Genomic DNA, 26,522 nt, shown 5'->3' with positions numbered 1-26,522 from the left:
GAAGATCTTCCACCTCTTTCTTATATATCTCTGGGGGACTCGGACAGCAAGCTCTAAAAAAAAAAAAAAAAAAAGAAGAACACAGCAACCTGGTAAAAGAAGAAAATGAATACTTGCCTTTCCAGCAGGTGGGATCGTTAAGGGTCCATTCACACTTGTGAACGCACCCTGCCTGCGATTATATTCGAGAACCCCAGCGAGGGGAGGGGGGGTTCCCACAATTAGCTGGGAGAGGCATCCCCATTAAAAGCAATGGGAGGTTGCCAGCTCCCCGCAGCGATCGGCCCTGAACGCAGGCAGTCTGCATCCAGGGCTGATCACTCGCATGTGATCGCTGCCAATCACAGAAACCCCTGCTGGGATTCCTGTACAAAACGGGGTACATTCGCAAGGGTGAAAGCACCCTAAATCTTTGCTCTCTTGAAGCGTTATGAGCTTCTCTGCCATTAAAAACTTCTGGATGGGTCTGACAGTTTACCTCCCTACTGGGCACTGTGGTTCTTCCTGTTGGCCCTACCTCATTACTGTGTGTTGCAAGGATAGAGGGGTCTGCAGGGAGGACCACAGCGCCCAGTGGAGGACACACGGTCCCGGCACACCCTGAAGAAGTGTCAGACAGCAGAGGCACCTGGAACGCTTTGGCACCTGCCAGAAAAGGGAAGTATTTATATAATTCTTTAACAGGGTGGCCATGTTCTAGATTTTTTTTTTTACAACAGAATGGCTTTAAAAGAGATGTATGGGTTTTTCTTTTTTTTTTTTTGGATTCATACTTACCTAGGTGGATGCTGCATCTGTCCCCAGCACCTCCACATTGAGAACTGAGCGATCAAACACCACCAATCACTTGGTTCTCACAGCTCTCTGCTCTGCCCCCCATGCTCACTGCGGCGCTGGGCTGTGGAGGGGGCCGGAGCGGCCGGCTCAGGCTCTCAGTGGCTTGCTGAGCCGAAAGGGAATCCAGGGATCTGTGCGGTTCCCAACTCTGACGTCAGCAGAGAGCGGACTTCAGCCCGCTCCCTGCTGAAAACGGGTCACAGAAGTGAAAAAACAAACTGCCCTCCTGTGATCCATAGAAGTACGGCCAATCAAGCTTTCCCTGTACTTCTCCTTTACCGTTTCCTATCTGCCTTTTTCATATTTTTTGACCAGGACTTCTTTTAAATGGGAATGCAGATCCGTCACCTCCAGCATTGAATGTATGCAAGATAAGGAGTGGTGGGGTGTGCTGGGGGGGGGGGGGGTCTATTGTTGCTGGGGGGAGGGATCTTTTGTTGCTGGGGGGAGGGGGTCTACTGTTGAAGGAGGGGTTTATTATTGCTGGGAGGTCTACTGTTGCTAGCAGGGGTCTATTGTTGCTGGGAATGATCTACTGTTGGAATGAGGGGTCTGTTAACGCTGTCTGTTGGAAAATCTATCTATTGTTGCATGAAGGGGGCCGGTCTATTGTACAGCTTTTCTTGCTAGCATTGATAATTTCTATACAAAATTAGTTAGCACCACAAAATGATACTTGGTTCTATATTCTCTAAAAAGGGGGTGGTACTGGGGGGTAGGCAGAGGGTGGAACCAAGGAACGGTGCTCAGGAGGTGGGCAGAGACTAGGGGCAACTCGGAAGGGGGGGGGGGGGCTACCTGCACCTATTGTTTGAGGAAACAAACACCCTGCTTTTGACCCATCCCCTACAATTACTGATGAAGTCACGTGTGTTGGTGACGTCACGCGTAGGGACGGGATAGGCGCTCTGCTCTGACGTGGACAAACGAGCTCGCCGCTCGTCGGATTCAATGCCGTTTATACTGTTATGTATGCGAGTACCCTGAAGTTGATTTTTTGGAATAAAGATTACTAGTGTTCAAACAATATTACACTATTGGGTATCCTCCTTTGTCTTACCTCCTCCATATCCACTGAGGGACCAAACCCTGTAGGGCTCACACAGGGTTCAGGATTACAAGGGGAGGTAGCCCCTACCGACATACATCAAATGCTATTTCCTCATTACCGTAAGGTAAGAGGCCACTGCTCACTATTGTGTGATTGGTACATGAAGAGGAGTCACTACTTTGTGTTAGTTTGAGCACTGCACAGTGTAACTTTTCTATTCATTCAAAAGAATTGTCATTTTGACTCTATCATCACCACTTTTGCGATTTTGCACATATGAACTGTTTTGCATTGTTTGATTTGTAGTTTTATTTATCCATTTTTCACCCAGTTTCCATCTACACTAGAATTTTGTACATTGCTATTTGCACATATGAACTTTGTCGCATCTTCATTGTATTTAGCCACATTTATTGATTTATATACTGTCACACCTTTGGCCCTTCTATTTTCAGTTTATTGCAGAGATTTGCACATATTTTACACATAGTAATTGGAGTGTTTTATATGTCACATAGTTTTGGCGATAACCTTTTTTGATGTTTGCATGCTGCACTTTGGTTATGACGTCACATTGATTATTATATATCGTGCCAGTTTTTTTCCCTTACTTATAGTATGGGAATTTCAATATTTTTTAGCTGTCATTATTCAGGTGTTTTTTAGGCCGTTCATTCTCACTAATTATTATATAGTGACCCTGTGAGCGACTGCCCATTCTTGCACCTTACATTTCATTTCATCCAGCTACGATACGAATGGTCTATTTTAGTGGTTTTTAACCTTATTTACACATTTATTTTTATTGATTTGCACCTTATGTGATGGATTAGCGCAGCACCTCCCTCTATCTTTACATTACTGGCCAACTGGAACATGCTGAAGGTGAGAAGAAAACACGAAGAACTACAAAAGAGGCTAAAAGAGAACCTGGAATCATGACATGGAGATCTAATTATAGGTGATCCCAAGAGATAAGAAGCCGGAGTGGTACCAGACAAGAAAGAATAGATTAGAGGATTATTAGACGGGAAAAGATGCCTTGATAGGTGAATGTTAAGCCGGCCATAGACAGGCTGAATCTCCAGCAGGGACTGGCCGAGATTTGAACTATGTGATCAACTTGGGTACAACCAGCCTGTTAGAATTTTCATGCTATACCTGCCAGCAATAGTTAGTGTGTGTTCTCCTGGCTGGAATGGCTCCCCCCCCCCCCCCCCCCCCACACAATAGCTCCTCAGGCTCGGTTCACATAGGGGCGACTTGTCAGGCGACCTAGTCGCCTGACAAGTCGCCTCCCGTTCTGTGCTACGGAACCGTTCTAATAGGAGCGACGCAAGTCGCTCCGACTTAGAAAAAGGTTCCTGTACTACTTTGGGGGCGACTTGGGGCGACTTGCATAGACTTCTATACAGAAGTCGTTTTGCAAGTCGCCTCAGAAGTCGTTTGCAGGTCGCCTCGCTGAGGCGACCTGCAAGTCGTGCCGCCCCTGTGTGAACCGGCACTCAAGAAGGATCCCCCCCCCCCCCCATCAACACTGGCTGTGTTGATGGGGGAATCCAGTGGATTTTCTTTCCTGCAACTACAAAACAATAAAATAAAAAAATCATACCTTCTATGGCTGGCTTTAGTGGGGAGTTTAATTTTTACATAGACGTTGCTGTCCAGGCCCCTACAACACAGGGCTACAAGGACACATTTGGGCACTTACATCTTTTCCACTTAAAATTAGGGTTGCAGAGATACTAGTATTGGTACCGATACCGAGTATTTGCACACGAATCGGTAATCATGCAAATCCCCTGATACCCAAAACCGATACTTTCAGGCTCTGTTCCTTGGCGTGTCAGTGGGGTCTCCCCTGTTGACAGCTAAATTGTTAAAGAAGTCCGGTAATTGGAGCTGTGAAAAAAAAAAGCAGTTGGCAATGTTTATTAACAACATTGCTCAGCCACTGAAACACTAAAATAAAAAGAAACATTGTTTCTTTTTGTATCTTTCTGTTTCTTCATCTGCAGATCAAAGGGATCCTCTGTTTAACCCCTTATTAACCCTCAATTTACTCTAATCAGCCTTAATTAACTCCCTATTCTCCTCCATTTAATTATTTTCCTGTTTTTTTGTTCACGTCTAATTTTATAAACGATAAACAATTAAAACTTTTTTTTCAATTTGCTTTGTTAGTGAATATTTTTGCGCATGTATGTTAACATATATTTACACATTTCACATTGAAAAAGCGTAAAATTAAAAACAAAAAAAACACTTTATTTGATTTGTAAATAACTTTTCAATGGTTTGTACCATTGCTGACAACTGAAGTGAAAACAAAAAAGAAAAAAGTTGCGGTAGGTATCGGTAATTGGCATTGGCGAGTACTCAAAAAAAAAAAAAAAAAAAAAATTGTATCGGTGCATCCCTACTTAAAAATACAATTTTGTTTTTTTTTTTTTTTTTTTAAATAAATCCACCATTACATTTTTTTTTTATGCTGCCTTCCTGACATTCAGCTGTAAATTACAACAAACAAGCCCACCTTTAAAACAGCCATTGTGTCGAGATATTAGAAATGCAGTGCAAGTAATAAAACCCTCCAGTCTTGTAAACGCCGTCATCTTACACTACAACCCCCGCCCCCCCCCCTGCTAGTTTTAAAATCAGCTGCCATATGAAGAGAGAACCCGGAGTGGGGAAAGGCAAACATACCATTCATGAAATCCCAGCCGATCAGTTGCCTGCACAGTGCGGTGCCCGGAGCACGTGTGCCCCAGAGTCAGTTACCTTCCTAGAATACTTTACCACCCATTCCTAGAAAAAAACATGTTTACAGACTGGACTGAAGAGCGATCTTTGCTCTGTGCACACGCGCTGCACCGAGCTCCCTAAGGAACTATTCTGCCATCACACATACAGTACATATCTAAGCTGACCACAAATCAACAAAAACAAGGCAAGCAGCACAGGAAAGGCTTTTGTGACCAGTAAACTGCTCTTTGGCAGGACATTCGCCGCGGTTTGCACAAGTGTTGCTGCAGAATCATGCCTTCTTCAGTGTTATTTTTATTTTTTTCGAGTGAAGATTGGTTATTAACTATTTGCCTACCGGGCCAATTCTGATATTTGTCTACGAACATGTAAAAATCATCATTTTTTGCTAGAAAATTACTCAGAACCCCCAAACATTATATATGTTTTTTTTTTTTTTAGCAGAGACCGTACGTAGGGCAGTGATGGTGAACCTTGGCCCCCCCCCGGATGTTTTGAAACTACATTTCCCATGATGCTCCACTACACTGCAGAGTGCGCGGGCATCATGGGAAATGTAGTTCCAAAACATCTGGGGTGCCAAGGTTCGCCATCACTGCCGTAGGGAATAAAATGGTGGCCGTTGCAACTTTTTTTTTTTTTTTTTTTGGCTGGAATTTTGCTTAACCACTTCAATACCGGGCACTTGTAACACCTTCCTGACCATTAGTGGGCACTGATTGGCATATTTTTGTATATGTGGATGGCCATGGGGTACGTACCTGGCCATCCACATGTTTGGGGCTTCCCTGGTGGTCCTGTGTGGGCACCCGAAGGGGGGCTGCACTGATAAACAATCAGCACACACCCCCCCGTCAGGAGAGCCGCCACACGGCTCTCCTCTACTCACGTTTGTCAGATGCGAGTGAGGAAAAGCCGATCAACGGCTCTTCCTGTTTACATCATGATCGGCCGTGATTGGACACGGCTGATCACGTGGTAAAGAGCCTCTTTACCGAGATGGGTGTAGCGGTGCGTCAGACTGACACACCACACAACCGATCGCCGCGATGCAGGCCCCCACGGGCGCGCAGCAGGCAGTTATCCTGCTGGACCTCATATGACACCCAGTCAGGATAAATGAACCACCGCCCAGCCGTCATTCTGCTATAGGCCAGACGGGAAGTGGTTAAAGTATAACTAAAAAGGCAAAACTTTTTTTTTTTTTTTTTTTTTTTTTAGTTTTGGATAGAGTGGAGAGGGATTAGACCCCCTGTCACTTTTTTTTTATTGCTGTCTGTGCCTCCGTTAGGGAGATTCATCTTCACTATTTGTCCGGTTTACAATTATCATTCAAAGTGAAAGTAAAAGAAAATGCCAAATTTTGGGTTGTCACCAGAAAAGTAATATTGGGGAAATCTTCCAATGGGGACACTAGTTCTGGTGACATGGGCCTGCCTCCCAGGAATTCCCTTAATTAGCAGGGATTTCCTCTCATTTCCCATTTGGCTATGGGACAGGAGGTGAAGGGAAATCGCCGCAATGAGACACAGATGGCAGAAAAAAAAAAAAAAAAAAAAAAAAATTCTGACATGGGTTATAACCCTCCCTTCATAAAAATAAAAAGATATTATATTAGAATTGGGGTGCTGCCCAACATAGGGGCAGGGTGTATTCACAGGGCATATATATATTATTGAAAAAAGAAAAGAAATAAGGAAAACGTGAACACCCAGGGGCTCCCAAAAACGTGTTTATTTAATAAAGATACAACAGCAACAGAGGCATGCATGTGCAAAACAAGTGTCCGTCTTCACTACAGATTGCACGCACCCTCTAAAAACACGAACCAGCCTCCATGTCCCGACCCTCCCATAAAACAAACCCCCCAACCCCCCCCCCAAAAATGGGAGGGTCGGGACATGGAATCTGGAGGCTGGTTCGTGTTTTTAGGGGGTGCGTGAAGTCGGACACTTGTTTTTCACACGTATGCCTCTGTAACTTTATTTAATAAACAAGTTTTTGAGAGCTAGCCTCTGGGTGTTCATGTTTTCCTTTTTTCAATATGTTATAACCCTCTCTTGCTCTAAAATGGAAAAAAATAAATAAAAAATGAAGTTTTGCCTATAGTTCTACTTTAAAGCGGAGTTCCACCCAAAAATTGAACTTCCGCTTTAAATGCAGGCGACCCCCTGACATGCCACATCTGGCATGTCATTTTTTTTGTGGCGGGGGGGGGGCCCCCCGATACCTTCTTTTTAGAAGGATCCAGCTCCCACTTCCTCCCGGGGCAACACGGTGCCAGAAGCAAGTTCACCTCTCCCCCTCCCTCTCGGCACGCAACAGGTCCCAGATGATTGCCCGGCCAGTCACAGTGAGAAGCACGGCTTATGCATGCGCAATGTGTGCCCAGCTGTGAATCCACAGCCGGGTACCCAGTGACAATGCCGGTGCCGCAGAGGGTGAATAAAAGTCAGCAGCTACACTTTTTGTAGCTGCTGACTTCTATATGGGTGGAACTCCACTTTAAAGTGTTACTAAACCCAGGACTCTGCACTCACTGTATCTGGTCTCCCCAGGACTCTGCACTCACTGTATCTGGTCTCCCCAGGACTCTGCACTCACTGTATCTGGTCTCCCCAGGACTCTGCACTCACTGTATCTGGTCTCCCCAGGACTCTGCACTCACTGTATCTGGTCTCCCCAGGACTCTGCACTCACTGTATAAATCACACAAATAGGAAACATGAAGGGAACACAAAGACACTGAATTTCAAAAGGAGCCAACTTCCCTAAACTACAAACCTTGCTAAAAGGCATAAATTGGGATAACATTTTAGGAACAAAGAATACGGAGGAGAGATGGGTTTGCTTTAAGAGCATATTAAGTAAGGGCATTAGCCAATGTATCCCATTGGGTAATAAATTTAAAAGAGCGAACAAAAATCCTGGATGGCTTAACTCCAATGTAAAAATGCATATAAAAGCAAAGGAGAAGGCCTTCAAAAAATACAAGGTTGAGGGATCATCCTCAGCATTCAGACTTTATAAAGAATGCAACAAGAAATGTAAGGGTGCAATTAGGATGGCTAAGATAGAACATGAAAGACACATAGCGGAGGAGAGCAAAAAAAAAATCCCCAAAAATTCTTTAAGTATGTAAACAGTAAAAAAGGGAGGACAGACCATATTGGCCCCATAAAGAATGAGGAAGGACATCTGGTTACAAAGGATGGGGAGATGGCAAAGGTATTGAATTTATTCTTCTCCTCAGTCTTTACGAGTGAATCGGGGGGCTTCAGTAACCAAAACTGCAGTGTTTATCCTCATGACACAACACAGGAAGCACCTCCATGGTTAACAGAGGACAGAATTAAAATTAGACTTGAGAAACTTAACATTAATAAATCACCGGGACCAGATGGCTTGCATCCGAGGGTACTTAGGGAACTCAGTCAAGTGATTGCCAGACCGTTGTTCCTAATTTTTACAGACAGTCTATTGACTGGAATGGTACCAGCTGATTGGAGAAAAGCACCAATATTTAAAAAGGGCCCAAAATACATAGCTGGGAATTACAGACCAATTAGCCTAACATCAATAGTATGTAAACTCTTGGAGGGGATGATAAGGGACTATATACAAGATTTTAGTAATAAGAACGATATCATTAGCAGTAATCAGCATGGATTCATGAAGAATCGTTCTTGCCAAACCAATCTACTAACCTTCTATGAGGAGGTGAGTTGCCATCTAGATAAAGGAAGGCCCATAGACGTGGTGTATCTGGATTTTGCAAAAGCATTTGACACAGTTCCCCATAAACATTTACTGTACAAAATAAGGTCCGTTGGCATGGACCATAGGGTGAGTACATGGATTGAAAACTGGCTACAAGGGCGAATTCAGAGGGTGGTGATAAATGGGGAGTACTCAGAATGGTCAGGGGTGGGTAGTGGGGTTCCCCAGGGTTCTGTGCTGGGACCAATCCTATTTAATTTGTTTATAAACGACCTGAAGGATGGGATAAACAGTTCAATCTCTGTATTTGCAGACGATACTAAGCTAAGCAGGGCAATAACTTCTCCGCAGGATGTGGACACCTTGCAAAAAGAGCTGAACAAATTAATGGGGTGGGCAACTACATGGCAAATGAGGTTCAATGTAGAAAAATGTAAAATAATGCATTTGGGTGGCAAAAATATGAATGCAATCTATACACTGGGGGGAGAACCTCTGGGGGAATCTAGGATGGAAAAGGACCTGGGGGTCCTAGTAGATGATAGGCTCAGCAATGCCAAGCTGCTGCTAATAAAGCAAACAGAATATTGGCATTAAAAGGGGGATCAACTCCAGAGATAAAACGATAATTCTCCCGCTCTACAAGACTCTGGTCCGGCCGCACCTGGAGTATGCCGTCCAGTTCTGGGCACCAGTCCTCAGGAAGGATGTACTGGAAATGGAGCGAGTACAAAGAAGGGCAACAAAGCTAATAAAAGGTCTGGAGAATCTTAGTTATGAGGAAAGGTTGTGAGCACTGAACTTATTCTCTCTGGAGAAGAGACGCTTGAGAGGAGATATGATTTCAATTTACAAATACTGTACTGGTGACCCCACAATAGGGATAAAACTTTTTCGCAGAAGAGAGTTTAATAAGACTCGTGGCCACTCATTACAATTAGAAGAAAAGAGGTTTAACCTTAAACTACGTAGAGGGTTCTTTACTGTAAGAGCGGCAAGGATGTGGAATTCCCCTCCACAGGCGGTGGTCTCAGCGGGGAGCATTGATAGCTTCAAGAAACTATTAGATAATCACCTGAATGACCGCAACATACAGGGATATACAATGTAATACTGACACATAATCACACACATAGGTTGGACTTGATGGACTTGTGTCTTTTTTCAACCTCACCTACTATGTAACCTATGTAACTGTATCTGGTCTCCCCAGGACTCTGCACTCACTGTATCTGGTCTCCCACAGTACACAGAACATAGAAATGCAATCATTTTAGTAAACATAAAACTGATAAATACCTTTTCTCATCAGCGGTATATAGCAGTCTTGTGACTTCTATCAGTGTCTGGTTAAAGCTCGTAGGAGGCGTTTTCATTCTCCCTGACTGTCCTATGAGACTGCAGGACCCTGACTCTCTGTCTGGACAGCGCTGACTGGCCCTGTGCTGGTCAAATGCACCCTCCCAAGAAGAAAAAGAAAAAGAAAAAAAAACAAAAAACCTGTCTGTCTAGCAATACACACCAAACTGAGCATGTGCAGAGTGACTCCCAAGGCTCTGTACTATCAGGAGATGGATTGGGGACAACAGAAGGGGAGGATCAGAGAAGACAGGATCAAACAGCCTTTTTACACACTGCAGAGGATTAACCCCTTAGGTTCCAGAGTGGGTATAACAAGCATGCTTTACTGCATATACAGACTGATTTTACTGTTGTGGGTTTAGTAATACTTTAAATATTGAAATGAAAAACATTACTGACAATACGGAGACTATAGCGACTATAATGGGGAGACTATAGCGACTATAATGGGGAGACTATAGCGACTATAATGGGGAGACTATAGCGACTATAATGGGGAGACTATAGCGACTATAATGGGGAGACTATAGCGACTATAATGGGGAGACTATAGCGACTATAATGGGGAGACTATAGTTCTGCTTTGGCAGTCAGACTTAAAATAGAGTCTGTGAAATGATTATGGAGCATGTAATCTTACATTAGTCCCGTCCATCATCACTGGCAGATCACGAGATCGTCTGGATTGCAAAACTGCGTTCTCTGTATTCCTTCGACAAATGCCGGCCAGCTCAGGCAATGGGATAAATATATTCCTCACTTCCAGTAATATAATTATTCTCTGAAGGCCTGTTCTGAGCACACACAGTCCCTCTCTACAAATCTAACTTAATGCACTGCTGCCAGTCTATTCCCTGAACTGGATATACCAGGCACTTCATAACAACATGATCATAAAGTAGTTATGTGTTTAGGTAGTGATATGTGTTAACAAGACCCAACGATACAGCATCATAATGAGGCAACTCTAAAATCCGAGCCCAAAGGCCGGCCATACACAAATTTCTTCCCTTTTTGCGATAAAGCTGCTGTGCGTCTACCATAGCTCAGCACATTTCTGTGCTCTGTGGGAAAGTGCATAATTTTGCACACATTCCTGCAACAGGGCGGCCCCATTTCACACAGGGCGCCCCCCCCACTCACACAGGGCGCCCCCACACTCACACAGGGCGCCCCCACACTCACACAGGGCGCCCCCACACTCACACAGGGCGCCCCCCACTCACACAGGGCGCCTCATATCACACAGGGCGCCCCCCCTACTCACACAGGGTGCCTCATTTCACACAGGGCGGCGCCCCCCACTCACACAGGGCGCCCCCCCACTCACACAGGGCGCCCCCCCACTCACACAGGGCGCCTCATATCACACAGGGCGCCCCCCCTACTCACACAGGGTGCCTCATTTCACACAGGGCGGCGCCCCCCACTCACACAGGGCGCCCCCCACTCACACAGGGCGCCCCCCCACTCACACAGGGCGCCCCCCTCACTCACACAGGGCGCCCCCCTCACTCACACAGGGCGCCCCCCCACTCACACAGGGCGCCCCCCCCACTCACACAGGGCGCCCCCCCCACTCACACAGGGTGCCTCATTTCACACAGGGCGCCCCCCACACACAGCAGCTGCAAAGACCGTGTCGCTGCTCCCAAATTTGACATCTGTGCGGGTGCACGGCCCTGAACACAGTGTGCTCAGGACCATGCACAAGTGTTAAACTGGGAGCAGCATTATTGTCTGCGCAGCTGCTGCGTAGCGCCCCGCATGCGAAAACATGTCCCTGGCATGGCTGTACACTGTAGTATGTCCCATGTGAACAAGGCAAGACAAGACAATACTATACAAGTAGTACCGTAGTCTTACAACACTATAAAGCAGAAACACATGTCTGTGGAAAACCTAGAAAGCCTTCAGCAACTTATGATGTCAATGTTAAAACAAATCACATCCGGTGCCAATATTGAAGATTGTCTAATAGAAGAAATTAGACAATTTGTTCCAGTCTAGAGCTGAAACAACTAATTGGCATAATTTATGTAAATTGTTGACAGCAATTTTCATAATCGATTAGTTGGTCAGCCAATTAGTTGGCCTGCATACAGAATGCATTATCTGTTTACATGTCAGTATCCACAGTACAGAATACAGCTCAGTACACCGTCCATACATGTCAGTATACCCAGTACAGCACAGAATACAGCTCAGTACACCGTCCATACATGTCAGTATATACAGTACACCGTCCATACATGTCAGTATACACAGTGCAGCACACATACAGCTCAGTACACCGTCCATACATGTCAGTATATACAGTACAGCACAGTACACCGTCCATACATGTCAGTATATACAGTACAGCACAGCACAGTACACCGTCCATACATGTCAGTATACACAGTGCAGCACACATACAGCTCAGTACACCGTCCATACATGTCAGTATACACAGCACAGAATACAGCTCAGTACACCGTCCATACATGTCAGTATACACAGTACAGCACAGAATACAGCTCAGTACACCGTCCATACATGTCAGTATACACAGTACAGCACACATACAGCTCAGTACACCATCCATACATGTCAGTATACACAGTACAGAATACAGCTCAGTACACCGTCCATACATGTCAGTATACACAGTACAGCACAGAATACAGCTCAGTACATCGTCCATACATGTCAGTATACACAGTACAGCACACATACAGCTCAGTACACCGTCCATACATGTCAGTATACACAGAATACAGACACAAGTCCATCTGGTTCAACCATAACTAGTTTCTGCAACTAAATGTTTTATGTTGGCCATACGTATCGATTTTTGAACAAAAATATTCGTATGGAAATTCTTTGTACATTTGATAAATGGACAAATGTGGTTTGAAAATTACACATACTTTACACTTACTTGAAATTTTAAAATTAATATGAGGAGCATTATCCAATATAGAAAAAAAAAAAAAAAAAAAACGGACAAGTTCTTCCCCGTCCTTAGGACCCTGTTCTCTGAAGAGATACCCTATTTACTATACATACTGATCAAACCCACCAGAACATAGCCTCAAGGAAAGTAGATTACCATTGGAAGAGTCACATGGCATGCTGTATGTCGGCTCGGAGCAGGAAGTAGCGGCCGTCATGTGACTGTCAGCCGAACTATCGCTGAACTTTTAACTGATGGAGACTGCAACTAATAAAAAGGACTGGAATCTCAATAGACTTGGCAGCAAGTAACCCAAGTCACAATTGTTTGAAGACTGGTCTGTACGGTCTCATATCAAGTCTAGCCCACAGAGCCATACTCTGCCTGGCTCAACACATGCAAGGCCTTACTGCCCAAGACATGTAGTGAATTTTTTTTTTTTTTTTTTTTTTTTTTTTTTTTTTTTAGACGTAAACGCGGCTAAACGGTCGTTTTTAGACGCCAGTTTCTAGCTGTCAAGTCAAATTGTTCAGGAGAGGTTGAACAACATCCCGTGTACATGAAGCCTAAGGTCTCATGTACATGGCTGCTGGTAAACGGATGTTTAGGATCAGTTGGGCATTTTTTTCAACTGTTCCTGAACTCTCCTCTATGTTATCTTCTCAGTACATGTGTTTACACTCGTTTCTAGGCATCTGAGTTTAGAGGCTTTTTTTGGAATGCAAAAAAAAAAAAAAAAAAAAAAAAAAAAAAAGGGTTCAGAAGCTGAGTTGAGGTATTTCAAGCGCCAAACGCGGCAAGGGGCACACAACCTCTCCTGAACGATTTAACTTGACAGATAGTAACCCACTTTTAAATGTCCGTTTTGCAGTGTTTACATGCCACGTTGAGAAAAAAAAAAAAAAAAAAATTTTTCTTCAAAATAGCCAGAAATGAAAAACGCCTGTAAAACGAAACATGTCTAAGCGCGAGTTAGGCCCCTTTCAAACGTGCGGACAGTATGTCCGAATTTCATCCATCCGTTTTCGGATAAAATACGGACATACATGCATCCCTATGGGATAGCGGGTGTCAGCGGATGTACATCCGCTGACACCCGATATCATCCATCCCCGCTATGGTCTGATTCTGCAGACGGAGGAAAATCCTATTTTTCTATCCGTCTGCAGAGCGGATCGGATGAACACGGACACCATAGGGGAGAGCGGAGATCTGACAGGGCGGTCCCTGCACATTGTGCAGGGACCACCCTGTCATCCACTGGCTTAGCGGGGATCAACGGAGCGATCCCCGCTGAGCAAGCGGGTGTTCACGGGGCGTATCAGCACGGATCCGTCCCGTGTGAAAGGACCCTTACTGCATTTAGAATGCTTCTAAACTCAGCGTCTAAACTCAACTGCCTAGAAACGACCCTGTGTACATGTACTGATAAGATAACAGAGGAGAATTCAGGGGCATTTGAAAAAAAATTGCCCAACTGCTCCAAAACGTTTGTTTACCAGCAGCAGTGTACATGAGGCCTTATTTGCACTTAGCCGCGTTTCGTTTACAGGCGTTTTTCATTTTTGGCAATTTAAAAAAAAAAATAAATAAAAAAAAAAATAAAAAAAAAAAAAAAAAAAAGAAGAAGAAAGAAAGATGGCAGCTTCCTTGGCTGTAAAGGATAGGAGGGTTTAGTGCCGCTGTAATCAGTTGCAGACTTTGCAGCCAGTTTCTATTTCACTCTGAAACAGAAACTGGCCTGGATAGCATAGGAGACCTGAAAACTGGTCTATCTGCTTAGGTAATGTGGCTCACGTCAGTTTCCTGCTCCGTTATAACCGCCCCCACAGGCTTTTTGAAAGTTAGTATTTGCAAATGAATAGGCCCCACCACCCAAGTGACAATATAACAACAACATAAAATGAAATGGAAAGTTAGGAGGACAAAATCTGCAGGACAGTTCCAGGTAGTGGGAGAGAGGAGGGAAAACAGACACACGGAGCCCAATTCATTAAAAAAAAAAAAAAAAAAAAATAGCCCATAGCTTTTTTGGGTTTTTTTTGCAATTGACTAAAACATGCTATTAAAATACCGCATGTGCCATTTTATAAAGAGATGCAGTATTTTAGTAGTGAAAATATGCTGTATATCAAGGTGGCACACGCCGCTTCCTTAAATGGGCCTGATATGAATTGGGGGGGGCGCCACCAACACAGTGCTTTTTGTATTTTTTATGCCGGGTCCGCTTTTGTTTACATTCTACTGCCAATAGGGAATCTCGCTGAGAGCAGGTGATTCAAAGTGGTTAGAGAACGCGGCGGGTGCCGGCTCTTTCACTTTGTTGTTAAGGAGGCAGCACCCACCAGCGCCCTTAACAACCAGCTATTTCTTGGCTCTTGACAACCAGCTGTTATTTGGAAATAAGGAGCACAAAAGTTCCTAGATCTTGCATGGTCAAGTGGTTCTAAAAGCACAAGGTTTTTTTTTAATCTTCATGCATTCTATGCATGAGCCTGGGTTTACACTATTGTGATACAGGAACCAGCGCAATTCCAGTGCCAGATCCCACATTGCATCTCCCTCGCAGGCAGTTCACACTGCACTCTGCAAACCGCTGCGGGTATCAATACAAAGTTAATGACACCCTCAGATCAGTTTGCAGAACTGTGAATTCGGACAGGAATTGGATTGCACGGGTGTTCACACCCATCCGATTCCAGTGCAGTGGAAAAAAAAAAAAAAAAAAAAAAAATTCCTGCACCATTTTCGTGCGAATCCAATGCGAGTTCAGCCATACCACTATATGGCTGAATTCACATTGCACAGGCATTGCATGTGATCTGCACAGCAATGCGGTGCGAATGACATGGAATGTCTGCGTTCACAACAGTGTGAACCCAGGCTGCAGGTAAAAAGGTGTGCAGCACCCCGCCCCCCCACCCATCCTAATACTTACCTGAGCCCCCTCTCAATCCAGCAAGCCTTTTCTCTTTGGGCACTAGCACTCCTGATTGGATTTTGGCAGCAGCCAGTGAGCCAATCAAGAGATAAGGGGGGGGGGGGGGTGGGGGGCCTGAGCAAAGCCGCAGCTCCATGTGTTAATGGACACACACAGCCGCAGGTCGGGAGCGCTCTTGCTTGGGTGCCCCCAGAGCAAGCCGTTTGCTGTGGGGGAACCCAGCAGGAGGGAGGGGCCAGGAGCACTGGTGAGGGACCTGAGAAGAAGAGGAGGATCTGGGCTGCTCTGTGCAAAACCATTGCGCAGAGCAGGAAAGTACAAAAAAAAAACAAAAAAAAAAAAAAACACAAGACTTTAATACCGCTTTAACTGGGGAGATTTTGCATTACTTCCCGTTCCAATGACTCCCAAGGAAGCTAGCAAAATCTCCTTAAATGGACACACAGGCACCAATAAAATCCCAACAGGGTTTACAGTCCTTATTAAGGAAGTGCTTATTGCCACCTGTATTGGCATTGGGGAGATTAGGTTTACTTCCAGTATCAGTGACCATATGGGAAGAGAGTGGAGGAAATCTCTGCAGTGGGGGGGGGGGGGGGGGGGGGCAGACTGCAATTAAAATCCGACAGAGGTTTAAACCTCTCTCTGCTTTAACTAAAATCTAAAAAAATAAAATTAAAAAAAAAGTTGTGCCCTAGAAAGGAGTTATGGAAAAGCATACCTTAATTCCACTGCAATCCCTCTTTGAACTGCAATGTCCTGGCCTTGCCTTTACATAAGGAAATGTCTCTGCGTCGGTTGTTCAGGCCCGCCTCCAGTAAGCGGTTAGGTAACGCATCTCAGGTTGCTCAGCTCGCCCCCCTAAGCCTGAGAACTTATCCGCCCGTCTACTGTCAGCCTCGCATTTCACCAGCACAGACGGTCTCCCCTCATATAAACCCACAGTGACAAGTTAACATGCGAAATCCGACGAACGCCGACTCGCCACCTGTGCTTGCACTGTACGTCCCCGCAGAGACAGAATTATGTAGGTCATTTGGCTTTAGAGTCCACATTTACAGATGCAATACTGTCTAAACCTGGCTGAGACGGGGACTGTGCAGAGGAATAATCCTAATCTGCTCAGGAAGACCTCACCTGTCCTGCTCACGTGCCCTGATTGATCTATTCAACTGTAATTACTCCGGACATTTCTTGGTCATTGACCATCCGCTGCAAGATACATTCCTAAGCCGTGACCAGGCCTACAACTGCACAAGTAAAGAGACATTCCTTAATTGAAATTAAACTGATCAATAAAGCCATTAGCTGCCTGTTAACCCTTCGCTGCCAGAGATGTTTTTGCAGGGCTTTTTTGCACACATTTAAAAAAAAAAAAAATAGGATTTTTATAACAGCTTCCTTGTAAAATCCTTTTCTTTGAAGTACATCATGGGACATAGAGCCATAGTAGTTACTACGTGGGTTAATAGGTCACCTTTAGGTGATGGACACTGGCACGCTCACAAAAAGTGCACTCCCGATATAACCCCTCCCACTACTGGGAGTTCCTCAGTTTTGTAGAAAAGCAATACACGTGTATACCAAAGAAGGGAGGGACCTCTGTGTCGCCTGATGTACTTTAAAGAAAAGGATTTAACAGGTAAGCTGTTATAAAAATCCTATTTTCTTATCGTACATCACAGGACACAGAGCCATAGTAGTTACTATGTGGGATGTCCCATAGCAATAGCAACTGAAGGGAGGGAGACACAACAAAAGAAGGGCTCAAAAGAGGACTCATATTGCAGCCTGCAGGACACTGCACCCAAAGGCGATATCCTCAAGACATTTTACATCTACTTGATAGAATCTGGTAAATGTATGGACTGAAGACCAAGTCGCGGCCTTGCAGATCTGAGCCATAGAGGCCTGGTGATGCACCGCCCAAGAAGCACCAACAGCCCCTGGTGGAGTGCGCTTTAATATGAAGAGGAGGAATTTTCCCCTTTAAACCATAAGCTTGAACAATCACTTGACGAATCCATTTAGGAATATAAGATTTCGACGCTGCCTGTCCTCTTTTAGGACCGTCTGGCAACACAAACAAAACATCTGTTTTACGAATCTGAGCAGTCACTTTCAAATAGACCTTGACCGCTCTCACCACATCAAGAGAATGTAGTGACTTTTCTTCCACAGAACGAGGTTCTGGAAAAAATGAAGGCAAAACAATATCCTGGTTTAAATGAAAACCTGATACTACCTTCGGTAGGAACTTAGGATGAGGACGCAATACAACCTTATCCTTATGAATAATCAAATATGGCTCTTTACAAGAAAGAGCAGCCAACTCTGATACTCTTCTTGCAGAAGATATGGCAACCAAGAAAACTATTTTCCTCATCAAGAGGACCAAGAGAATATCTCGAATTGGCTCAAAAGGCTGTTTTTGTAAAGCCGACAGGACTAAATTTAAGTGCCAAGGGTTCACTGGGGGATTAATCCGCGTTACCCCCTGAACAAATTTATGAACCAGAGTGTGAAGCAAGTGGACATTGAAAAAAAAAAAAAAAAAAAAATACAGATAAGGCCGACACCTGGACCTTGTTAGTACTCAAGGCCAGCTTCATCTCTAATCCCATCTGTAGGAATTCAAAAATCCTACCTAGGACATATTTTCTGGGGGGCCAACCCCTGGATTCACACCAGGAGACATATGCCTTCCAGACTCTATAGTACATGATTCTGGAGGCCGGCTTCCTAGCATTAACCAAAGTAGAAAACTACTGAAGCCGACAGCCCACGGTCTTTCAGAATGTGGGTCTCAATAGCCAAACCATTCAATTTAGCATTTGTAAGGTAGGATGGAATACTAAACCTTGTGAGAGAAGGTCTGGCCACAGTGGTAGGGTCCAAGGGTCTCCTACCGCCATTTTTATGATCTCGGCAAACCTTCCTAAGATCTCCTGGGCCATGCTGGGGCCACAAGAATCACCTCCTTCCCTTCTAGCTTGATCCTGCGAAGACGACGCAGAAGCAACAGAACAGGAGAGAATGCATAGATCAGTGAAAACTGATAACACGGAAAGACCAAGGCATCTGTTCCGCATGCCATTGTCCTTGACACAAAGTTGTCGATCTTGTTGTTGTGAACCTGGAAGCAAACAGATCCACGTCCGGAACTCCCCATTTTTGACATATTGGCAGAACGATGTCCAGATGAAGGGACCATTCTCCCGGGAACAATTGTTGGTGACTCAAGTAGTTCGCCTGCCAATTCTCTAGCCCTGGAATGAAAATTGCTGATAGGCAAGGAATGTTTCTTTCTGCCCAAGAAAGAATATGATTCACCTCTCTCTGGGCTGCACGACTTCTCGTGCCCCCTTGGCGATTGATATAGGCCACCGCTGTGGCACTGTCAGATTGGATTCTGACAGAACAATTCTGTAGTCTGAACGTCCAGGCTTCCAGGGCCAGGCGTACTGCCCAAATCTCTAGACTATTGATGGGCAAGGTCCTCTCCGATTTGGACTATTTCCCTTGGACAGACGCTTCTTCCAGGACTGCTCCCCAGCCCAGAAGACTGGCATCTGTTACCACCTTCCAGGTAACTGGTAGAAAGGATTTCCCTTTTTGAAGATTCTTGGATATCAACCACCAATTGAGGCTCTGACGCACATGTGGGGGATAAATGCATTGGGAAGTCCAGAGCTTGGACCTTCTTGGTCCAAGTTGACAGGATACTGTTTGCAGCAGTCTTGAATGAAACTGTGCATAAGGAAAAAGCTTCGAAAAAGCCACCATCTTTCCCAACAATTTCATGCAAAGTCGAATAGGATTGTTCTTTGTTTTGACCAACTGAATCAGTTCCTTTATAGAACTGATCCTTTCTTGGGGCAGAAACACCCTCTTCTGAGCTGTATTTATGATCAGCCCCAAGTAGAGCAATCTCCTTGATGGTTTTAAGGAGGATTTCTCTAGGTTGAGAATCCAACCTAGGTCTTCCAGGTAACCAACTGCGGTGACCAAAGTTTGGTTTAAGCGGGCTACTGATTGATCTAGATTGTTGAAGTAGGCTAGTATTGTTATACTTAGAGCCCTTAACTTGGCTAAAGGAGGAGTCAGGACCTTTGTAAACACTTGAGGTGCAGTAGCTAGACCGAAAGATAGAGCTACAAACTGAAAATGAAGATTTTCTACCTCGAAGCGTAGAAATTTCTGGTTAGCAGGGAAAATCGGCACATTGAGATAAGCATCCTTGATGTCAATTGACGCCAGAGGTTCTCCCCCTAGTAGAATGGAGACTACTGATGGGATCTACTGGGATGGATCTAGGCTTCCGTGTGACTGCAGTAGTCTTTCTAGAGCCCTTTTTTGAGGTGTTTTTCACCCTCCTTCCGACCACAGCCCGATGCACAAAGCAGAGGTACTACCAGAAGAAATGCATCCACTGCATGAGCAATAGTACAGTACTGTCACTGCTATTAATGCTCAGCCTGATGCAGTAAATGTGTCAAAAGGAATGCCTGTGTCACCAAACCTCTTAATACCACCTTTGCTCTTGTGTCCCTCCCGCAGCATGAAACCGCACAAATGGTGCCTTTTAAAACCTCCCTTCCTGCGTTTTTCCCGCACTCCTGATCCTATGGGATCCCAGGGAGAAGGAGGAATGCCGAGGGGGGGGGGGCTGGAAGCCGCTGAGCGGCATGCCATTTGCGCCGGTATTTTTTTTTTTTTCTTTCAAATTTTGGCGCTCTTTGCCCGAGGAAGAGGGGAAAAAAGAAAACAAAAAATAAATAAAAACGCACATGGGGGCGTCTGGTGGGAAGAGGGAACTTCCCACAGGCTTACCGGAGGTTTTGCTACTGGCCAGGGGAGGAAGAACTGCTGCTCCCTGGACACATCGTGGGCTCTCTGAGAAGCATGAGACGTAAGTGCTCAATACAGCCCCCAGTGGTGACACATAGGCATGACAACACTTACTAATTTAAAGGAGACATAAGAAACTTTTAAACATTTCTTAGAAAACTCCACTTGCCTTTCCCGCCGCAGGGTTTTCTGTGGCAAACCAACAGACCCAATCTTCACTCGTGACCAACACCTTAGACACTGGCGCAAAAAAACTGAGGAACTCCCAGCAGTGGGAGGGGTTATATAGGGAGTGCACTTTTTGTCTTAGGGCGTGCCAGTCTCCATCACCTAAAAGGTGGCCTATTAACCCACATAGTAACTACTATGGGCTTTGTGTCCCATGATGTATGATAATCAAAGTTATTTTTGCCCTGAAGATGATAAAACCTCTAAAACATCATATTTTCTGAAAGCGGACACCCTAGAGAATAAAATGGCGTTTCCAAGTTTTTTTATGTAACACAATATTAGCGCAAAGGTCTAGATGAGCGTTTCTCAACCCTGTCCTCAAGTATTCCCAACAGGCCGTGTTTTGGGAATTTCCCTTAAATAAAATAGGTGCTTAAAATATCAATTTGAACAGCTATATAATATAATACCAAATGCCATTGACTCAGATTTAACGCACCTGTGCAAGATAAAGGAATACCTGCAAACATGGCCCTGTTGGGGTTACTTGAGGACTGGAGTTGAGAAACACTGGTCTAGGAGATGCAAAATTTCAGTAAAAAATGTACTACAACTAATTTTGGGGCAAACCAATGCAATAAGTTACCCAATTCTTTTGGTAAAAGATGAGGTTGCGCTAAGTAAATAGAAGCCCAACATGTCAAGCCTTAAAATTGCATGCTTCTGTGAAATGGCGACAAACTTCCGTACCCTATATTTTCCATAGGTGATGCTTTAAAAGCCCCCTATAGGTCATCAGTTAAGAACTATGCACAAGCTCTGGTGCTAAAATGATTTCCCTCTCTTACCCTGCATTAAGGTGAAAAACCTCGACACTTTACAACTCCTTTAAGTCAAATCTAGAACCCACCCCCACCCTGGGGCACATTTACCTCTTCCAAAGTGTTTACATTCTCAGTGTAGAGATCTCCTGCTGAGGTGGAGATTTCATTATCTGGGATGTAAACATTCTGGAAGGCCACCACCATCTCATGGAGACAAGTACACACCAGGCTTGAAGGGGAGGAGAGTTTATGATCTATTGGCTGGGGGGGGGGTTGTTGTCAGAAAAAAAACAGTCTTATCAGAAGAGAGGTGCATGGAGGAGCCCCCCCTTACATCAGGGTGCCTGTCACAATCCCCATTAGGTGTCTCCCTCTACATTAAGGTCCAATCAGAACCCCCCCCCCCCCATGTCAGAGTTTCCCCTACATCAAGGGCGCCATCGGCAGAGCCCCCTCAGATTCCTGATCAGAGTTCCGCCCTTACCTTGCTTACAGTACAAGGCTGTAGTCAGTGCAGCAGAAGGGAAGCAAACGGGAGGTGGAGCAGGTATAAAATGGATAAAGTTGCATCCGCTAGCTGGGGCGAGCATTTCATCAGTTGCTAGGATGCCGAGAGGTCCTAGCAACCAACTGACTTAGAGGAGGACAGCACAGTGGGGGGAACCTGACCCTTGCTGTGGGCCAGTTGCAATCCTGTAGCAGGCTGGAATTTTCCAGCAGGTCAAAGTTTGAAGAACCCTGACCCTTAAAAGGCTGTACACACCGTATATAGGTTCAACAGAAATCGTCGGACATTCGGCCCATGTGTACGGCAGCCGGTCCGCCTCCTGTCAAAGGGGAATGACCGACTTCTCCCAAATGGCTGAGTGCGCTTACTGGACTGTTCTGGCTGGGGGCTTTTTCACATGCTCAGAACACAATAGCTCAGCAGGGGAGATCGCTGTACAAACGTTGGATTGTTAGTAGAGCAGCTCCACCTGAGCGGTCAATTTATTTTTTTTTCCCTTTAGCCTGCTGGGTTAAACGAAGAAAAAACAAACATTGTGTACCAGACTATAAAGTATTATTATTATTATACACGATTTATATAGCGCCAACAGTTTACGCAGCGTTTTACAATGTAGAGGGGGGACAGTACAATCACAGTACAGTTCAATACAGAAGGGACAGGAGGGCCCAGCTTGTAGAGCTTACATTCTAAAGGGAGGGGGTGGTGGTACAAAAGGTAATAGATGTGGGGAATGATTTGATGGGGGTGGCTCGGGACAGTTGTTAGATGGGTGTGGGATAGGCTTCCCTGAATAAGTGAGTTTTCAGGGATCTCCTAAAAGGTGGACAGGTTAGGGGCTGATCGGATATACTGGGGCAGGGAGTTCCAGAGGATGGGAGAGGCTCTGGAGAAGTCCTGAAGGCGAGCATGGGAGGAGGTAACAAGGGAGCTAGAGAGCAGGAGGCCCTGGGAGGAGCAGAGGGGACGATATCTGCAGATGAGGTTGGTGATGTAGCTGGAGGCAATGTTGTGGATGGCCTTGTATGTTGTGGTTAGCATTTTGAATTTTATACGGTGGGGTAGGGGAAGCCAGTGAAGGGATTGGCAGCAGTCACAGATCGATTAGTGAGGTGTATTAGTCTAGCAGCAGCATTCATAATAGACTGAAGGGGGGATAACCTGCGTAAGGGTAGGTCATTAAGGAGAGAGTTGCAGTAGTTAAGGCGGGAAATAATGTAAAGCAGTGGTCATCAACCATCCTTAGGGCCCACTAACAGGCCAGGTTTGCAAGATAACTGAAATACATCACAGGTGATACCCAACGCTGTATCCTGGCCTAGGCCGACAAGGCCCAGGCCTAGGGCAGCACTTTGCAGGGGGGCAGCACGGAAAGAGTCCCCGCCAGCTTGTGCTACACTGTTAGTGTAGCACAGTCTGGGCTGAGAGGCAAGTTAGTTTAGCGTCCCCATAAAGCGGCCGCACTGCTCCCTGTAGGTGGGCAGCCAGCATTCCGCAACTGGGGGGGGGGGGGGGGGGGGGGCACCGCTTCTAATTTTGACTGTCCTATAATCCTGGACCACAAACCTTCCTCACTCTGCTATATGTTTTCTGCTGTACCATTGACATGGTTATATCTTCTTAGTCCGCTCCATAAAATTATTAGAAATTTGTGCTTAAAGTAGAACTATAGGTAACACCTTTTTTTTCATTTTGAAGTAAGGGAGGGTCATAGCCCCTGTCAGTTTATTTTTTACCATCCCTGTCCCATTGCAAAGATTACCATTCACTTCCTGCCCCATAGCCAAACAGGAAGTGAGAGGAAATCTATGCAAATTAAGGGAATCCATTGCCCCCCCCCCCCCCCCCCCGACCCTCAGAACTAGTGTCCCCACTTGAAAATTCCAGGGTGGGTCTTAAGCAGCAAGGGGTGTGGCCTTGACAGGAAGGGGTGGGTCATATATAAATTAGGGGGTGCACGAGTTTAGTAAGGCCTAGGGCAGCACAAAATCTAAATACACTACTGGTGATACCATTTGCTGCTCAGTGATTGCAGTATTCTAGTCTGCATCTCCCCAAGGTAATACATAAAACCTGGCCTGTTAGTGAGCCCTGAGGACAGGGTTGATGACCACTGATGTAAAGTATAAGTATGGCCAAAGCTGGTTTGGCCAGGCTTCTCTTCTGGGTCACAGAAGTGCACTTAATTCTGGTAAAGCCCGCTATCAGCTGACACAGAGCCAGTCCAGGCTCTGCAGGGATCCCAACAATAATGTCGGGATCCACCCAGATGCTAGACCAGCAGCTAGCTCGGCCTCTCAGAGTGCCGCTGAGATCCTGAGCCAAACGTTCCTGCCCCCTGCACAGCCGGCACTGGAGTAAGCGCTGGAGGAGCAGAGCAGTGGCTTGACAGTCACCGCTCTCTGCTCAGTGAAGTCTGACAACAGAGATCATGTGATCGCTCAGTTTTTCAGTATTAGAGCCAGCGGATGATAGCTGCAGTATCAAATCAATGCTGCAGCCACATAGGCGAGTATGTATGTTTGTATTTTGCAATCCCCCACTTCTCTTTTAAACAGAAGTTGATTCCCGATTATACAGCCTGGGCCAAGGAGCCGACATCATCCCCAGGCACAAAAGGAACAGTTTGAAGGCAAGTGCATATGGTTGACCCCCTTACAGTTTTGAGACCAGGGTTCAATTCATCTTCATGTCCTCCCAAATTTTTGCAAACGTTTCCCTTGGGACCTTTCAAAATCATAGGTGGATTGGCCTTTCCCCAAATCAGCCCTACAGTCTATAAGAGGAGGTGTTCCCGAGTCCCTTCAAAAGGGGTATTTGTCCTGCAGTTGACTTTCCGAGCACCATTAAGTTTCTTTTGTATTCTCAATGACTTCAAGTGATTGTAAAGGCAGAAGGTGCATTCTATGCATTAAAGTGATTGTAAGGGTTCGTTTTTTAAAGAAAAAAAAAAAAAAGAAAAATAACAAAACATATCATACGTACCTCCACTGTGCAGCTCGTTTTGCACAGAGTGGCCTTGAACCTTGTCTTCTGGGGTGCCTCGGCGGCTCTCGCAAGCTCCTCCTCACATCAGATAACCCCCTTGGAGAAGCGCTCTCCTGGGGGGTTACATTGCGTCCATAGAGGCCGAATGCAGGACTCGGCCCCGCTCCCCCTGGCGCCCAAATCATTGGACTTGATTGACAGAAGCGGGAGCCAATGGCTGCGCTTCTATCAATCTATCCAATCAAGAGCCAAGAACCCCTGGCAGGGAGACAGCGCGTCCCCATGGGCCAAGTTCTAGGGCTCAGGTAAGTAAAACGGGGGGGGGGGGGGGGGGGGGGCGGCTGGAAGGGTCAGTCACTGCCAGGTGTTTTTACACCTTAATGCTTTAAGATAAAAAGCCTTCTGTGTGAGCAACCCCCCTAATACTTACCTGAGCCCCATCTCAATCCAGCAATGTTGCAGGAGTGTCCCGACTCACCTCCTCATTGGCTGAGACAGCAGTGCGGCGCCATTGGCTCCCACTGCTGTCAAAGTCAGTCAGCCAATGAGGAGAGAAAGGGGCGGGACCAGGCCACGGCTCCGTGTCTAAATGGACACAGGGAGCTGTGACTCTGCTCGGGTGCCCCCATAGGAAGCTGCTTGCTGTGGGGGGCACTCAACAGGAAGGAGGGCCAGGAGCACCAAAGAGGGACCCGAGAAGAGGAGGATCCGGGCTGCTTTGTGCAAAACAATTACACAGAGCAGGCAAGTATAACAGGTTTATTATTTTTAACTAGAAAAAAAAAAAAAAAAAACACCAAATACTTTACAATCATTCTAAGCCACGTACACACGGCCCGAATGTCGGTGGCAGGCAACAGTTTTTTCATTGAACCCAAGGCAGCCTGTCCAACAGCCGGTTTCTGTTGGGCGCGCATGCTGGAAAATCAGCAGCTGACCGTTTCCCAATCAACGCTATCAGCCAATGGCAGAGAGCGCTAATCAGAGTGTTCTGGCGGTGGGGGCGGGGGGGGGGGGAGGTTCTGGATGGAAAAAAAAACTCCTGGGCGTGTACCAGGCTTTATACAGGGAGAAAAACAAAACAAAAGCCTGTCTATACAGATCCTTAAACTGTCAGCCCCTTCAGGGGACAGGGAGTGACGTGAATGGCTCTATACAATTCAAGGTGTATTCATTTCCTGTATTTATATATTACTGAAAGAGTCTGCACTTTATCAATGACAGGAGTTGATCCCAACACATCCCAGGTGTGAACTTGTACTTCCCCGGTTCAGTTCTGTTATAACTCAGTGAAGAGGAGTGGAGCCCCAAAAAAAAAATCACAAAGACAGGGGAAAAAAAATAAAAAAATAACACACTTTGATATTTAATGACATTTTAAGTGCCGGTTCACGGAGGTCAATGTTTAGATTTTTACTCTGAAGTTCTCCAGAACTGTTTTTCCTAACAAATATTGTACATATTCTTCTACAATACAACCAAAACAGAGGCAGTTCTTCATAGAGTAGGCCGAGGCTCATACTTCCTGCCTGCCATTGTGTGCTGTTTCCTATTTCCTGGCTAAA

The 26,522-nt window shown here is 45.6% G+C and overlaps 1 protein-coding gene across 2 annotated transcripts in view; it reads right to left on the bottom strand.

Annotated features, from left to right (window-relative positions):
* BTBD10 (BTB domain containing 10) overlaps positions 1–26,522 on the bottom strand; it is a gene marked incomplete at its 3' end in the record, with an annotated part of 90,717 nt that overhangs the window by 60,555 nt on the left and 3,640 nt on the right.

This window comes from Aquarana catesbeiana, linkage group LG11 (genome assembly GCF_042186555.1).
Source record: "Aquarana catesbeiana isolate 2022-GZ linkage group LG11, ASM4218655v1, whole genome shotgun sequence".
In the NCBI taxonomy this organism is placed as follows: Eukaryota; Metazoa; Chordata; class Amphibia; order Anura; family Ranidae; genus Aquarana; species Aquarana catesbeiana.
This window is presented reverse-complemented; position numbering and strand designations above follow the sequence as displayed.